At 40.3% G+C, this 18,084-nt stretch overlaps 1 protein-coding gene across 5 annotated transcripts in view; it reads right to left on the reverse strand.

Moving 5' to 3' along the window:
• The window catches only part of STAU2 (staufen double-stranded RNA binding protein 2), a 422,077-nt gene extending 405,843 nt beyond the window's left edge, over positions 1-16,234 (reverse strand). For 3 of the 5 annotated variants that reach the window (XM_036768272.1, XM_036768268.1, XM_036768263.1), the window contains exon 1: positions 16,070-16,131. The gene's annotated coding sequence lies outside the window, so the exon portion shown is untranslated. Of the gene's footprint in view, positions 1-15,579; positions 15,668-16,069 lie in introns of those variants that run through there. The other 2 variants (XM_036768257.1, XM_036768259.1) reach the window with 2 other exon arrangements.
• Between the last annotated feature and the right edge of the window lie 1,850 nt (positions 16,235-18,084).

The following is an 18,084-nucleotide window of genomic DNA, read 5'->3' on the forward strand; positions in this document are numbered from 1 at the left end:
CCCTATCAAAATCAGGGGTCATATATAGTCTGATTAAGACAGAAGACCTGGGAGTGGCTCTGTTATGTTGTGATGACCTTAAAAGAAGAATTGAAATAAAAGGAAAGAGAAATACATTAGTGGGGGAGGGAAAGGAAGGTTACAGATAATTATCTCACATAACCAGGGTATACAAATAGAAATCTATACAAAAAAAGGGCAGGGGTAAAGGGTGGGAGGAGATAAGAAGGGGGAAATGACTGACACTTGAACCTCACTCTCACCTGAAGTGATCAAAGGAAACAAGAACACACAGAGCTGGGCACAAAAATACATCTCACTCAATAGAGAAATGGAAGGAAACGGGGAGAAGGGAGAAGGGGGAATTAGAGGGAGAGTAGATTAAGGAAGGAATTAGACCTAAGCAAAGCAAACTCTAAGAAAGAACAAAAATGTTTAAGGCTCTTTTTAAGGTGGCAAAGAATGGAATTCTAAGGGGGTACCCATCAATATAGGAATGGCTGTCCTTTTGGACGTGGCCAATGTGGGCATGTGTCTTGCTTGACTACGCAGGTTTGTGACAGAGGTTTTGTTTTTCTTTTGGGGCATGGGGGAGTTATGAAGATGGATTTTTGCTGAATAAAAAAAATAAAATTTAATTTTAAAAGTGGAAAGGGCTTTTCGTTTTCTCTTTGGGTGGCGATGAATGGAAGACAGTGATATTGATATTTATAATACATTACTAACTTTATATTTATGCTGTGTACATTTTTATAAGTTCTTGCTGTCTTCCCTATCAGAATGTAAGCTCTTTGTGAGTAAAGACTGTTTCATTCTTTGTGCTCATACACCTAGTACATAGGACAGTGCCTGACATACAGTAGTAGACAAATATATCAGAGGGGAAAAAAATAAAGTCTAAACAGATAGAAAACTACATTTTGTATAAAAACTTCAGAATAACTTAGATTTAGCATAAATACACTGAAGTACTCTCCACCCACCTTCTGTTCATGACGTTTCTTGTCTCTGTGCCCTTGTTTATGCTGCCTCCCTTCCTTGAAAAAGACTCTCCCAACCTGTCATGAAAGCTTCTCTTACCCCATTTTCTTTGCCCCATCCTGGATAAAAGTCATCTTTCCTTGTCAAACTTCTCTGAGCACTCGCATAGACCTCTCCTTTGCACATCTCTCATTTTCCTTTACATAAATTGTGTCCTTGGTTCCTTCCCCATTAGCTTGTAAGTTCCTTGAGAACAGGGCTTGTGTCATGTCTATCTTTGTAACCCTAGCAACTAGCATAATGCCTTGAACACTTAACAAATGGCTGCTAAATTGAATTTATTTCAACAAGCAATGTGGAAAAAATTCATCATAGGCATGGATATACGTATGAATGCAGGAGAGGGCAGAACGAGATCTAGGAATAGCTAGTAACCCCAATTATCTGGAATGTTTATTTAGTATGTGGAGAGAAGTAGAGTTAAAGCCAAAAAAGTTGACCAGAGCTGTACTATGGAGAATCACAAACACCAGGTAGTTAAATAAATTGTATTTTACCTTATAGGCAATGAGGAGCCACTAAAGACAAAGGGAAAAGAAAGGAATGCATTAAGCATTTATTTAGTGCCTACTATAGGTTAGGCACTATGCTAAGTATTTTACAATGGTCTAATCTCATCAAATTAATACAAACCATATAATCCTATACTGATAATCAAGTGTTAACTACAAACAAAAAGGAGAGAAATAAGATCTTAGGATCATTTTGATCCCTTCCAGCTCTAAATAAAATAATAATAATAATAATAATAATAATAACAATAGCTAACATTTATATACTGCTTGTTATGTGCCAGGCACTGTGCACAGGCACTTTTATATCATTTGATCTTCACCACTGCCCTGAGAGGTAGGTGCTATTGTTATCCCCACTTTACACATGAAGAAACTGAGGTTCAGAGACATCAGGCGATTTGACCAAGGTCACAGAGGTAAGATTTAAACATAGGTCCTCTGACAAAAGAATCCATATTGAATATTTATAGTTCAAATGGCAGGATTACTATCACTGAATCAGAAAATGGTACTTTACCAAAATTGTACCAAGAATCATAAATAATGATAACATCTAGGCAGATGTGAATATCAAGCATATAGTACACATGTTCTTCTAATTAAATTTCAAGTATACAAAAAATACCCCAGTCATGTATTTTTTTAATTTTATTAACAACTCAAAAAGAAAAACCAAAAGAACTGAAATTAGTTCTAATGTTGAGGTCAGAATACCACCATAAATACTTTCCTGCAATTTATTAGAGGTAATTACAGCTCTATTTTTTAAAAGCTATGTTGAAATGCTCAATCTGTGGCTATTGGTCAGTTATTATTTTTATATCAAATTTTATTTTACCAGAACACAAATACAAAATAGAGAAAAGAAACAAAAACATAACATAAACTTAAATATGGAAACTTAAATATAAAGTTAGAAAGAAAAAAAGTCATGTGCATAGCAGAACATAGGAGAGGATTCAAAATACGTAACAATAAATTTTCATTTCAAGAAAGCATGTATGATTGGTCAGTTATTATTAACTAAAAGTCTTCCACATTTACAAGTTGAACTCCAAGTACTAGTGATTCTAAACTAAACCCCTGTAGGTTATCATCCAAACCCATTCCCCACCCCTCACATTTCAAAACCTTATTCCCAAACCCCTCAAACCACCCATCCTCAAGTTCTGACCAGATACCACCCTCCCCTTCCACAGTACCCTTTGGAATGCCTATTCTACTGGTGACAAACTTCCCCTCATCCTAAACTTTTTCCTCTCCCATTCTTTTTCATCTACTAGCTATTAATGAAACTTGTCTCCCCTCAATGACACAGCTTCCCTGATCACCTTTTCCAGGGCTGCACCTTCTACACATTACCCTAAGCTCACTGAGGCAGGAGAGTTGGAACACTCCTTGCTCCCCATTGCCACTTCCAGGTTCTCTACCTATCTGCATCATTCGGTAACCCTTCTTCCTTTGAGGTTCGTGCTACTCACCTCTACCACCCAATCAAAATCGTGGTAGCTAGTGTCTATGGACCTCTAGGTACTTGTCTTCTATCCTCAATGAATTTGGTACATGACTCAAAATTTCTCTCCTCCCCTCATACCTCTTCTCTCTCACGACCTCATACTAGGGGGCTTCAACATAAATACTGACTTTCAAACACACCTACATACTTCCCATGACCTACTATTCTATGCCGTGTCAGTCACACATAAAAATGGTTATATCCTGGATCTTGCCATCACCTACAAGTATACCACTTCCATGTTTCAGTATTCCACAATCCTCTCATGCTACCATAATCTATTGGCTTTCCATCTCTTCCTCTGCCTTCCTTTATCAAACTCCAGTCCCCTGACCCCTCAGTCATCTCCCATGCCATCTCCCCTGCACTAGCCAGTCTCTCCTCTTTTCCCCATCTTGACCTCTTAAGGTACCAATTCAATTTCACTATCCTCATGTCTTGAGTCCCTAGCCCCCTTATCATTTCACCAATTGTGCCATGCCAAATCTTAGCCTTTGATCACTCCTTCCATCTGCCACCTTCATTCCTACATAAGCACTACTTTAAAAAAATAAAGTGGGGAAAAACATACAATTATTCTGATTGGATCCAATACAAATGTATTTTATACAACCTCAACTGGACCCTTGATGGTTGGTAGGCAATCCTATTATACCTCCCTCAACAAGTCACTATCCCATTCTCTACAGAGGCTCTTCCAAATCTTTTCACCCTTCCTCAAACCTTGCAAAGTTTCTCACCCTACCTGCCCCACCCCATCTCATTAGACATCCTTGCCTCATACCTTACAAATAAAATTGAGGCCATTTACCATGCGCTCCCTCTCCTCCCCTCTTCTCCACCGATAATTTATATGCCCTCTGCCACTATCTCCTTCACTCCTGTCTCACATGAGGTGACCACTCTTTACCAAAGCTAGCCCCCTCTACCAACTCAAGCCATTCCATCCCATTCTTTCTTTCCAACAGATTGCACACTTTGTCATTTCCCACTCTATCACTTAATTTCAGTCTCTCCCGATCTACTGGCTCTTTCCTTACTACCCATACAAACATGCCTATGTCTTCCCATCCTTAAAAAACCTTCACTTAATCCTTCTATCTCCATGATTATCTTATATCTCTTCTGCCCCCTGTGGCTAAATTCCTTGAAAAGGTCATCTACAGTAAGTGCCTCCGCTTTCTCTCTTCTCATCCTCTTCTTAACCTCTTACAATCCAACCTCATTACACTGAAATTGCTCTCTCCAAAGTTACCAATAATTTCTTAATTGCCACACCCAATGGCCTTTTCTCAGTCCTCATGCTCCTTAACTTCTCTGTAGTCTTTGATAATGCTGATCATCCTCTCATCCTTGATACTCTCTTCTCTTTAGGTTTTCAGGACACTACTCTCTCCTTGTTCTCCTCCAACCTATTTGACCACTACTTCTGTCTTCTTTTCAGGGTCATCATCCAGATCATGCCCTCTAACTGTAGGTTTCCCAAATGGTTCTGTTCTAGGCCCTCTTCTCCCTCTATATTACTTCACTTGGAATATCATTAGACACCCCTCCTCTGATTTAATTATCATCTCTATGTGAACAATTCTCAAATCTCCCTATGCTGCCCTAACCTCTCTACTGACATTCAATTATACATCTCCAACTGCCTTTCAGACATCTTGAACTGGATTCTAGTAGGTAGTTTAAATTTAACATACCTAAAATAAAATTCATTGTCTTTCCCGCTAGACCTCACCCACCTCCCACCTTTCCTATTATTATAGAGGGCAATACCATTCTCCCAGTCGCTCAGACTAGCCACTTAAGAGTCACCCTCAAAACCTCAGTACCTCTCACTTCCCATATCTATATCCAATCTGTCACCAAGACTTGTCATTTTCACCTTTGCAAAATCTCTTGAATATACTCCCATCTCTCCTCTGACGGAGTCCCTTGTCACCTCAAACCTAGTATATTCCCTATTCATGTGTTGGCCTGCTTCAAGTCTCTCCCCACAAAAATCCATCCTTCATTCAGCCACTGAAGTGATTTTTCCTAAATCATAGGTCCAACCATGTCAATGCCCTCCTCGATAAACTCCAGTGGGTCCCTGTCATCTCCAGGATCAAATACCAAATCCCCCCTTTTCTGGCATTTTTATCTATAGTCATATGAAAAAATGCTCTAATTAACTATTGATTAGAGAAATGCAAATCAAAACTACTCTGAGGTACCACATCACACCTATCAGATTGGCTAACGTGACAAAACTGGAAAATGATAAATGCTAGAGAAGATGTGGAAAAATTGGAACACTAATGCATTACTGATGGAATTGTGAACTGATCCAACCATTCTGGAGAGCAATTTTGAACTATGCTCAAAGGGCTATAAAAATATGCATACCCTTTGACCCAGGAATACCACTTCTAGGGCTGTATCCCAAAGAGATAATACAAATGGGAAAAGGACCCACATGCACAAAAATATTTATAGCAGCTCTTTTTGTGATGGCCAAGAATTGGAAATTGAGGGGATGTCCATCAATTGGGGAATGGCTGAAAAAGCTGTGGTATATGAATGTAATGGAATACTATTGTGCTGTAAGAAATGATAAGCTGGCAGACTTCAGAAAAACCTGGAAAGACTTACGTGAAGTGATGCTGATTGAAGTGAGCAGAACCAGGAGAACATTGTACACAGTAACAGCCACATTGTATGATGACTGACTTTGATAGACTTGGCTCTTCTCAGCAATGCAAGGTTCTAAGACAACTCCAAAAGGCTCATGACTTATATGAACTGATGCTGAGTGAAGTGAGCAGAACCAGGAGAATATTGTACAAAGTAACAGACACACTGTGCAATAACTAACTTTGATAGATATCTCTTGTTAGCAATGCAAAAGGACTGAGGATGGAAAATGCTGTCCACGTCCAGAAAAAGAACTATGGAGTCTAAATGTGGATTGAAGCATATTATTTGCACTCTCTCTTTTTTGTTTGTTTCTTCTATCTCATGGTTTCTCCCATTGGTTCCAATTCTTCTTTACAATATGGCTAATTTGAAAATAGGTTCAATATTGATATATATGTAGAGTCTATATCAAATTATGCACCATCTTGGGGTGGGGGGAGGGGAGAGATGGGAAGAAAATTTGGAACTCAAAATCTCAGGGAAACGAATGTTGAAAACTAAAAATAAATAAATTTTAAAAATTAAAAAAAAGGAATTCAATGTGTTGAATTCAACATCTGAAGCAAAAACTTTACTTGTAATTACTCCTATTCATGAACTCTATTATCCAGACAAACTGGCCTTTTTCATGTCCCTCATACACAACAATCCATCTCCCATCTCATGCCTTCACACAGGCTGTTCTCAGCTCCTGGAAATCACTCCTTCCTATCTTCTGTCTTTTATAACCTTTAGTGTTCTTCAAAATTCAGGTCAAACACTACTTCCTACATAAGGCTTCTTAATAAATATTTGTAATTAATAAATGTTTGATGATTGATAGCATCCAATATTTACCTATACTATCCCCATTTCTTGGTATAGCTCATTTATGTCAATTTAAAAAACAACAACAAATTAAATGAAGAAGAAATACATTGTTAGTTACAAGGGAGACCTTCATCCCTTTCATCTCTGCTAAGCAATTCCAGAAACCCATTTAGAAGTATATCCAGTTAGCAAAACCCCTTTGGGCTTAATCCACACGTTCCAATTTTCAATGCTGATAGGAGTAAAACAAATAAAGTTGTATTTTATGATTTGTTTCAGCCAACAGCAGATGAAGAAATAAATTCTCCTAGTTGGATCTATGTAATCATTGCTCTAACTGCTATACATAGAGATGACTGGCAACAACATCAGCAAAACAGTGCTGTTTGTCAGTCTTACATGTCCTTTACATCAATAGGAATTACAGTTCTAATTCATTCATAGTTTCTGAAGGCTGCAATACATGTGCAAAAAGCCAGGTGCAAAGCAACACCTGCAGTCCTTTACGTATACTTGGTAGACATTATCGTTGACAAAATTATGATTCTAACTAGTAAAGAGATTTTTTTTTTAAAAAATGTTTGTTAGAATGAACTCATCTTTTGTTGGAAGAATTTCATGTGGGGAAGATTGCTGTAAAGCAGGTATCAGATGATTCAAATACAAAAATCATTAAGAGAACTGTTAAAGTGTCTTGGTGACAGTCCTTGCAACCATCTGAATCTTTTTATTTCCTCAAATAAGGAAAAGAAAAATAATAAAAAATTTTTCTTCCCTCAATTTGCAGTCTTAATAAGAAGGAAAAACAAAATATCTTCTTTAACATGTGGCTGCAGTACAATGTCCTGTTTGTTTAGAAAGGACTTTTGGATAAATGCCAAGACCTAAAATATATGATTGCTTTATATTCAGGGACTGTAGTGCATCATATGATATAGTAAGAGAGCACATCTTTGCAGCCTTAAACAATGTCCCAGAAGAGGTATATTTATTGTCACTAATTGATAAAATTGTTTTGCTGTTTTTATGAAAACAAAATAAGTTTCATCTACCTATCTTCTTAAATAGTTCTCAAGTTCATGAATATCTTAATTTTATATCTTAATTTTAATATCTTAATGTTAAAAATAACACAAAACCCACAGAACCGTCGACTCTGGGATTACAAACTAATAACCTCTCAACTTATTCCTATTCAAAAACTTATACCACCAACTCCAGATGTTCTCCTGCCATTTATTAGATGTATTAAAGAGCTAGCCTTGGAGGCAGGAAGGTCTCAGTTCAGATCTTGCCTCGATATTTCATAGGTAACCCCAGGCAAGTCATGGAACTCAGAGCCTCCAAGAAATCTCTAAGACTATGAACTACAGGGAAGGTGCTGAGATGCCTTGGTTCCCCTCTCAATTTTCTTTTCAAGTAGTTCCTCTTACCAGTGAAATCATAGGTCTGGTCCCCCCCCCGAAAAAAAAATACTCCTAAGAGCAGCACCCACTATTTTTAAGCTATGTTGAAACCTATGACAAAGGTCCATCACTTAACATCCGTCAGATTATGTCCAAAGCATGTTAAAATTATATTGACCGGACTATTACCTAATCTTCAACTACTTAAAAGTGAAAATAAATTAATGAGGTCCAATTTGCCAGGGTCCTTCAACTGATAGTGAACGTTGTCAATATATATCTTTGGAGAAAATTACAAATCTAAAAAAAATTAAGGGCTGCCCCCAAATGACTCTGAAAGTACTTTTCAATTCTAAGATTCTGATTCTGTTATACTTCCAGCATAAATCACTGTCTAAATGCACTAGTGGATTAGGCCCAATGAAGTCTTTAGTTTTCCAAAGATGTGGTATTTTCTTGTCAAATATTTTCCCAAGAACAAATTCTTGAAATAAAAACTTGAAAAATAATTTTTGTCACTATTTTTCCAGGATGCTGGGGTCTTTAAATATGTGTTTCCTCATTATTATCCTCAATACAAGTAATAATTTTGAAATTTCCACAAAATGTCTTGAAATAACTGGAAGACAATGAAAAGTTGTAAAAAGAATGCTATAGTAGGTATCAAGAGACTTAACTCTGGTCTCAAGTTCTGCCACATGCTAGTTGCATGACCTTGGGTTTGTCACTTAATTCCTCTGTGCCTCTGGGCTGGATATAGATAGACTTGGTGTCGTCTGAGTACTGATGATAATTGAACCCATAGGAGCTGATGAAATCACCAAGGGAGAATATGGAGAAAAAGAAGAGCATTCAGGATAAGCCTACGCTTCAGAAGCAGAAGACAGAAGACAGATGCTGAACTGACAAAGGAGTCTGAAAACAGCAATCAGACAAGTAAGAAAACCAGGAAAGAGACATCAGAAGCTGGAGGGAGAGAGCACGCTGGATGTAATGGTCAACAGTGTGACAAGTTCCTCTTTGTTCACTTTCCTTAGGCTTCATTCCCTATTTTATTTGGGGGCTATAACTTTTTCATCTATGTTACAATAACTTTGCTTGAAATTTTCTATTTACTTAACATTAAAGTCAATGAAAGACTGGCATTTGTATCCCACTTTAAAATCTAGCAAATTCTTTACATGGATTACCTCATTTGAACTTCATAATAACTCTTAGCAGTTAGGTACTACAGGTATTTATAACCCCATTTCAAAGATGAAGAAAATGATGCTAAGAGATTAAGTGATTTGCCCATCATCACACAACTTTTCACTAGAAAAGGCAGAAATGGACCTAGATTTTCCGGAGCCCAAGTCCAGCACTACACCTACTACAGCATCACACCTCTCCTCCATGTAAACCTGTAGCCAAAAATGCTGTTTCCCATAGCATTCTAGTCTTGGCTTTTTTACTAACAAGCTATGGGGGTCTCTAGGTCTGAGGTTCTGCCTTTTGTAAAATTAGGGAGCTAGGCTAGTTGATCACAAAAATATTTCATAGTATTACAACAAAGCTGGAATATGACCATTTGTAAAAGTTCAACAAGCAAACACACACACACACATGCATGTGTGCCTGTGCTTATACATATACACATACATGCAAGTGTATAAAAAGTTTATGTGTAAAAGTTTATGTATAAAAATTCAACAAGAGCTCATATATGTGTGTATATGTTAATGGATATATACATATATCTATATATATGTAGATATCCATGCATATGTGATAAAGAAATTTGAAAGCAGAAATAAAAATTGTCACCTTCATGCCCACTACTTCTGGGTGTACACCAAGGCTTTGTTTTCTACACTCTCACTTGGCAACCTCATCAGCTCCCATGGGTATCTAAATATATAGCCCTAGTCTCTTTCCTTCGCTCCAGTCCTGCATCACAATCTGCTTATTGGATATTTCAAACTTAATGTCCTGTAGGCATCTCAAATTCAACATATCCAACCCCACCCCTCTTCCAAACTTCCCTATTACTGTTATGATTATTATCTTTTTCCAAGTCACTTGGGTTCACAACACTGGTACCTTCCTCAACTCTGCAGTCTCAAACAAATTCATGAAGCATTCTATAAATTTTGACACCCATTGCCAAATCTTGTTTCTACCTTCATGATGTTTCATGTGGCATGTCTTCACAACTTACTCCTTCCTGTGTCTTTCCAGGTTTCTTACACATTACTGTTCTCCATGAACTCTACAATCAAGCTGTACTGACTCATTTACTGTTCCACAAAAAACATGCACCATATATCACCCTCCCTGGGCCTTCCTACACAATGCCCCCTTCCCTGGAATGCACTCTCCCCCCCGGTTTTAACACTCAGCTTAGTCACCACCTTCTAGATGCTAAGTCTTTTCCAATCCCCCAGGTGTTAATTGTGCTCCCTCACAAAACTACCTTGTATTTTGAATGTATTATGTACATAATTATACATGTATATACACACATATAGTATATGTGTATATATTTGTGTATATATGTATACATGTACACATATAGGCATATATTACATGTGTATATATATAGGTTTATACGTACATGCCTATATAGGTACATGCACATGTCTCCCCTGCTTAGAACATAAGCACCTAAAAGGACAGAACTGTTTCACTTTTGTTGTTGCATCTGAAACAGCACAATGCCTGGCACATAGCATTTAATAAATGCTTATTCACTGACTGATTGATCCATTAAAAATGGTTTATTATTTATTTACCCTATCTTTTAAGGAACAACTGTTTCCACAGCTTTGGGATATTAAACCATCAATAAATATCACTTATTAAGCATTCATTGATTAATTGCTGACATTCATAAAGCACTTTATACACATCACTTAATTTGATCCTCACAACCCCAAGGTAAAAGAACTATTACTATAACTTTGCCTTATATGTATGTATATATGCACATATACTTATACATACATATATTATATATATGAATGAGATTTATGATTTCTTCAATATAGAGTTCATAGCAAGGAAACACTGACAATGCAGATAGGAACCTGCCCTACAACTTATTGTCTCAAAGTGCTCCAGCGCGCTTAGAGGTTAAACGATGTATTCAAGGGTCACAAAGCCAGTATACAGTATGCATCAAGCACAGAACCCAGGTCTTCATGACTCCAAGGTCATCTCTCTATCCACTTACCATACTGTGGTATGTGTATACATACACACATGTGCATAAGTATAATATATATGAATATACATGTATACATTTTCTATACACACACACTCTATTATACACATATATGCATGTAAACATACACACATGGCCTATGATTTCATCAGTGTAGAGAATTTCCAGTGAGGAAACTACACCAAGGCAGACGGACACTTGATCTAGGACTTAGAGTCTCAGAGTTGCCTTGACAGAATTGAGAGGTTAAATGACTTGCTCAGTCACACAGCCAGTATGCATGAGGGGTGGACTTATACGAACATATATTTGTGTATATACGCATACCTATGTACACAGGGAAGTGTGGATATGTGTGTGTGTGTATAGATGATGCACATGATAAGGAATTGTACCTGTGATTTCATTGCTGTAGGGAAATCAAGGGTTGGAAAAATCCCCTAATCTTAAGGTTAATACCTTCTCTCCAACTTGTTTGAGTTGACTCCAAAGACTCCACTACTACACATTGCTTCTCATATATAATAATTATTATTTTCCCTTAGTGATATAAGTGACTTAGCCAGTCACAGAGCTAATAATAAGTATCAGAAGCAGGATGTGAAACTAAATCTCCCTGTCTCTAAACCCAATATTCCGTCCACTTTGCTATGAAATCACAGCAAATATCATTTGAGAATCATTTGGGGTTTTTTTTTAGCTTTTTAAAATGTTTTGTTCTATGGGCTCCTTATCCTATAAATCTGTTGATATCTATTCAAATATCAGGAAAAGAGGTTTATAGTAAAAAAGTTAATAGAAAGTCTTCAAAATACTGAAACAGATAAGAATATTTTGAATTAACAAAAATTACCCATTCTCTTCATTAAAAATGGGCCACATAATTCTAAATTGTTCTGTAATTTTGCCCTTAAGGAATTGCAAAGTGGAGATCTGCGAAAATGAGGCTTCAACTATATAACTTCCAGGATACTTTTTGAGGTGACTAGACAATACTTAGTATACGCTATTCTACTATACAGTTAAACTTAACACACTTATCTACAAAAATTTAAATTCACACAAACTATTTTTATAAATACAAAATAAGGATAGCCAAAAAATTTAAAATATATTCATGGAGTCAGTTTTAGTGTATTCTTTGAAATCATGTCCAAATCTACAGTTCAGTATTTTAATCTGTTAAAATAAGGAAAATAAATGCAATTTCCCAACAATCTTATACCACCTACCATTTTATCTCCTTTCCTCTCTCCCCAAAAAAGTTGCCATCTAGAAAAATCTCATTTATACTTTACACTTCCAGAAATCTAGCCATGTGTCCCCAAATGCCCAGCAGTACCATTCAATAAGGCACTGTGATATGGCACTACAAGAAAAACAGTTAAACTACTCTTTTTGAGACAAAATACAAATTGAAGCCTGGTTATCCGCCTAACTTCAATTTCCATGTATGGAAAGTTTCCCATAATTAAATGCCTTCTAAAATACATTGTACTAACATTCCAAAAATTATATTAATAATCCTGTAACAATATGCAATTGTCATTTAAATAATTTTGACAAAGCAAAGTCGTGACAATCCTTACCCTCAGATCATAAAGTACTTAGTACTATATTAATAGAGCGCCGTGCTAATGAATACAAGGGCAGCTAGGTGATGCATGAGATAGAGCACCTGGCCCAGAGTTAGGGAGATGTGAGTTCAAATATGGCCTCGGACACTTACTCAGCTGCATAACCCTGGGCAAGTCATTTTACCCTGTTTGCCTCAGTTTCCTCACCTGCAAAATGAGCTGGAGAAGGAAAGGGCAAACACTTCAGCATCTTTGTGAAGAAAACCCCAAATGGAGTCATAAAGAGCGTCACACCACTCAATAACAACGAATGCAAAGTTGTCTTTTTTTTTCCAAGACTTAAAAGTCTTGAAAAAAGTAAATACCAACAATGTACTTTCACACGAATATAAATCTTCAATACGAATAAAGCGGGTCTCCTAATATTTGATAAAGTATTTTAAGGAATTTAAAATCTTGCTATAATACAACTCCCATATGAAATAGTACAGTAGGTCTTCTTCCAATATGAAATACCAAGAAGGCTTCAACTACAAGCTTCCCACCTTTCAGTAGGCTAAACATACATTTAAATAATATCCATTTAAATAAGAATTAAATAATTGCATTTAAATAAAAAATAAGCTGCCAGTGTATAATTTTAAAGATGTGAAAACTTAACCATAGATAAGAATACAAGTTTGATACTCTGTTCCTAGCCAGCACTTTACTGAGAGCTGCATTTAAGATGTATGAAAAAAGGGACACCAACCTATCTGCATACAATTTGAGGATTTTACCCATTTAAATAAACTTTGTAGTGTGATCTAATCTCAATTTCCTATTATTTAGAATTGACATTTCTGTATTTTTTTTTCCTCTGTCCAGTCTATTTTTAACTGAATTAAAACCTCAGCACCAGAAATAAACAATTACAAATCATGGATTTAGATCTGGAAAGGTCCTTAAAAACCCATTTAGTCCAACTTCCTCGTTTTACAGATGGGAAACTGAAGTTCAGAGAGGGTTAGCGACCTACCCATCACATTGACAGTAAGTAGTAGGGCCAGGACTGGAGTTCAGGTTCTCTAACTCAACATTCCAACGTCCTAGATTAGGAAGGGAGATAAGCACAATCAGAGTAGAAGTAAAGCCCAGAAAGCCTAGCTGGCTAGACTTCATTCTGTCAGTAGACTAAATAAGCCATGCTATCTCACTTTAATACATAAGCAATAAAGAAAGGATCATTATTTTTAGTGGGTTTTGTAAAATCCTTTCATTCTCAGCTTAAGGAAGGTTAAGTCAAACCTATCAACATTTGAAATTTATAGTACAATAAATTCAGGTATTCTAATTCTGAGGTTAAGACCACTAAACCATTATTTTCAGTCTAATTTCTCTTTAGTAAAAAGAAAAATAACTTCAACTGACAAACGTTGACACTAACCTTAACTGATAGTATAACTAAAAAATTGTGCAGTGTTGTTCTATTTGAAGTGTACAACGAAGTTAAGTGCATACTAGAATCATACTGAAAGTTTCCTGAGTGTGAGGCATTAGCTCTTAATAAAAACTTTAGAATAGTAGGGAAATATTGAACATACACCACTAATGATCACTAACCAGCAAATAACTTAAGCTTGACTTAGTAAAATGTGGCAGTGGTGAACGAAGTGAACCACATCAGAAAAAACACATAAAAACTGCTTCACAAATTTAATAGAGGCCTGGTACAAAACAAAGCAAATCTACAAATTCAAGTTGTCTCTACGAGTGATATAAATACATCAAACAGACGCAAAATATTGACTTTTAACAAATAAACTGACACTGAAACTTAGGATTCATAGTTCTTTATTTGAAGAGCATAAAAATCTACAAACGTAATGGAATACTTTTCCCTAGTAGGTTAATATTACTGCTCCCACCCCAAATACGTGTCAGGGATACACATAATGAAACTTATGGAGAATCAGCATAATCACTCAATGAGAGTCTACTACAATTTTGAACACAATTAATGAGTAATGAAGTTTTCAATCATCACTGAAGAAGGTAATAAGACCCATCTCTAGCTTCTACTGGATCCAAAGAACTCTGGAATAAGAGGAGGGGCCACTCACATTACTAAAATCCCTTAAACTCTCCTGCCCCAACTGGAAGTCATTCTTTGCTCCTCCCGCACTCAAGTTCTCGACTCGCCACCAGCTCATTCTGCAACTCGGCGCACCTCTAACCTCCCCTCTTGGAGATGACATACTAACTCCCTTCTCTAAAACTGCTCATTCTCTAACAGATCCTTGTCAGCTTACCCAACTCTTCTATTGCTCCAGCAAGGTCACTGGTGGCCATCTAGGTCTTTCCGAACTGAAAAAAGAGCCATCAACACAACGCTTCTTTGCTATTACACAGCTACCGTCACCAGCTATTTTCTTTCCTCTACAGGTCCACATACACAACCCGTTCTCTCTTCCCTATGGAACAAGCAGCCACCCCCAGGCCCAAATTAGACCTCCTGACACGCAAATCAACCCTGTCCCCCCACCCCAGCCCTGGCGAGGTCTTGTTTGCCACCTTGCTTTCATTCTTCCTGGCAGGGCTTCCAGCCACTCCGCAGGGGTCCGTTCCCCCTGCGCCCTGGCTCGTCCACACCAGCCACACGCCCCTCTACATACACATACACACACACACACACACACACACACACACACACACACACACACACTCTCTCTCTCTCTCTCTCCCCTCCCCCTCTTCCAGCCTCCCCGCACCCAGTTAGCGCTTAATAAATGCTTTATCTCGCCTCATCCTGCAGCCCCTCCCCCAAGACAAGGTGGGCAACCTCCCCTACCTCTCCAGCTCACCGTCCCAACCGAGCCCGGAGGAGGCGGGTCCCCTCACTTCCCTTCTCCATTTCCAATCACCCGCCCCTCCCCCTTCAAGACACCTGTCCCTTACCCCCTCCCCGCCCATTCATTCTCCTCCAGTCCGACGTCTCCCCCGTCACCCCCCCGCCGCACACACACCCCACCCCGTTCTGGTTTGCAGCCCACCCCGCCCCGAGACACACACACACACACACACACACACACACTCGCACGCGCTCACACACACCCCCGCGCGTGCATCCTAGCCCCTCCCCCACCTTGTGCACCCTCTCACCCCCCTCCCGCCCGCTCCAGAATGGGGGGGCCTGGGAGAGGGCTGCGCTCGAGGTGAGCCCTCGCGCCCCACCCCCGCCGCTCAGCGGCGGCTCCCCAGCGCCCTCTGCCTCCCGAGCCGCCGGGGCTGACGCCGAGGTCGGGGGTGGTTCCGGGTGCTCCCCCGGGGGGAGAATTTACCTTCTTCCCGGAGATAGTTTGGAGACACCTCCAACATTGGCAAACACTAAAGAGAACTGACCCAGCTCGGCCGCCGCCGCCGCCGGCTTCAACCACTCCCGCTTTCCCTCCCCCCCTTCCTCCTCCTTCCCTTCTTGCTCCCTCCCTCCCTCTCTCCCTCCCTCCTCTCCCGCCCGGGCCCGCGCCACCCTCCCAACCGCGCGCCCCCTCCCGGCCCAACCGCCTACCCCCCTCCCCCATCCACCAGCGCGCGAGTCTGGCCGCGTGCCGGCGCGACGAACCCCGTAGAACGCGCGGGCCTAGGCGTACGCGCGGCCCCTCCCCCCCCAGCCGCGCGCGCCACGCTCCAGCTCCCCCCGCCCCCCTTCTGCCAGCTCAAATGGTCGATTCCGGATGGTTGGGGTGGCCGGGGACTGGTGTGGCGGGGGTTGGAGGGGAACTCGGCCATTGTTCACGGGGTTTCGCGCGCCACCTGGCGGCCGCCGCGGAATCCCCAGCCTGCGGGCTCCCGAGGTGCCCGGGCTGCAGTCGCCGCTCGAGGGCTGCGGAGCCCGAGCTGCCTACGAGGCTCTGCCTTAGCGCCGGCGAGGCGAACCCTGGAGCGCTGCGGCTGCGGCTTCGGCCCCGGTCCCCCGGCGCCTGGACCCTGCTCCCTGGAACATGCATGCCTCGTCTCTGCCGGAAGACTGGCACGCAGGAGGCACACACCACCTTTTCTTTGCCAGGCTCTTGGGCTTGCCACCGTCTCTGCTCGGTAGAGTTAAATGTGCCCGTGCCCTGGCCCGTAGCCCCGGGGCAGCCCCGTCGGGCGCCGGGCTGGGCTTCATTGTTCCCTGCACCTTCCCACATCCCCAGGGAGGAGGACGAGAACTTTCCCCCCCAGGGTCCCGGAGGCAGGAGGTGACACGCGGCTATCCCGGAATTGGGGCATCTTGTCCTGACAAAGGGATACCTGTTCGGCTTTCAGAGAACAAACCAGGAGAACCAGAAAGTCTTGGAAGGTCTCCTAGGCTTGTTCTTAAAAGATTCGTTCCGGATTTGAGAAAGTGCGGCAAAACTAGAAGCGCTTCCTTTGGGTGACCCGGTTTAGATTAGTTTTGCTTCTGCTTCGTAAAGGGGGAGGGGGCAGCCCAGACAATCACCTTCCCCATCCCCACTTAAAAATAACGCGGAAGATGGCATGCCCTGATTTCTGCCACATTTACCAGGTGAGAATGCAGGAAGTCTGTTCTGATTGGCTGAGGGACTTAGTCATGCCCTGGGGCTTAAATAGCAAAGTAAGCCGGGTGGAGCTTAGCTGAGGGCCTGGCACATGGTAGGTGCTTAATAAATGCTTCTTGTTCTTATTGGTGTTGGAATGGGAGTAAGGTATTTGACGGGGAAGAGAAGACCGCAAGCATTCCAACTAAAACTCTGAGAAGGAATTAGAGGGAAAAGATGGGGGTCCAGGGCTCTGTCCTCTCCTTCCTGTCCCATCAATTTAAAACGTCTGCACCTCGTGGGCAGGAATCACCTTTTTGCTTATATTTTTTATATTCCAAAGGAGCACTTTAAAGATGTTTATTGCCTTTACCTAAAGTGGGGTGGAATGATTGGGATGGGACTGAGTGGGATGTGGATGTAGGTTGATACTTCCCCTTACCACACACACACACACACACACACACAGTACAGTCTGTTGTTCCTTGCTCAGGTAAATGTCATGAAAAAATCATGTTAGGCTTGTTTGAATCAAGTGACATTACAAATAACACTGTCCTTACACACACACACCCCAACCCTTTTGTAGAGGGGAAGTCCGTGCATCTGCAACTTCGAATATGATTAGATTTGCTGATAGATTTTCTCTTCCTCGTTTTGTTTTTTGTATTTTCAATTCTTTGTTATGGAGGATAGCTCTCTAGGAAGGAGAGGTGAGAAATACAGAGGGAAATTTAGGCCGTATTTTTAAAATTCGATGAAAACATTTTAAATAAAAAAATGATTAAAAACATCCCCTTCTTTCCTGTGTTCAG

Source organism: Trichosurus vulpecula, chromosome 1, assembly GCF_011100635.1.
Source record: "Trichosurus vulpecula isolate mTriVul1 chromosome 1, mTriVul1.pri, whole genome shotgun sequence".
In the NCBI taxonomy this organism is placed as follows: Eukaryota; Metazoa; Chordata; class Mammalia; order Diprotodontia; family Phalangeridae; genus Trichosurus; species Trichosurus vulpecula.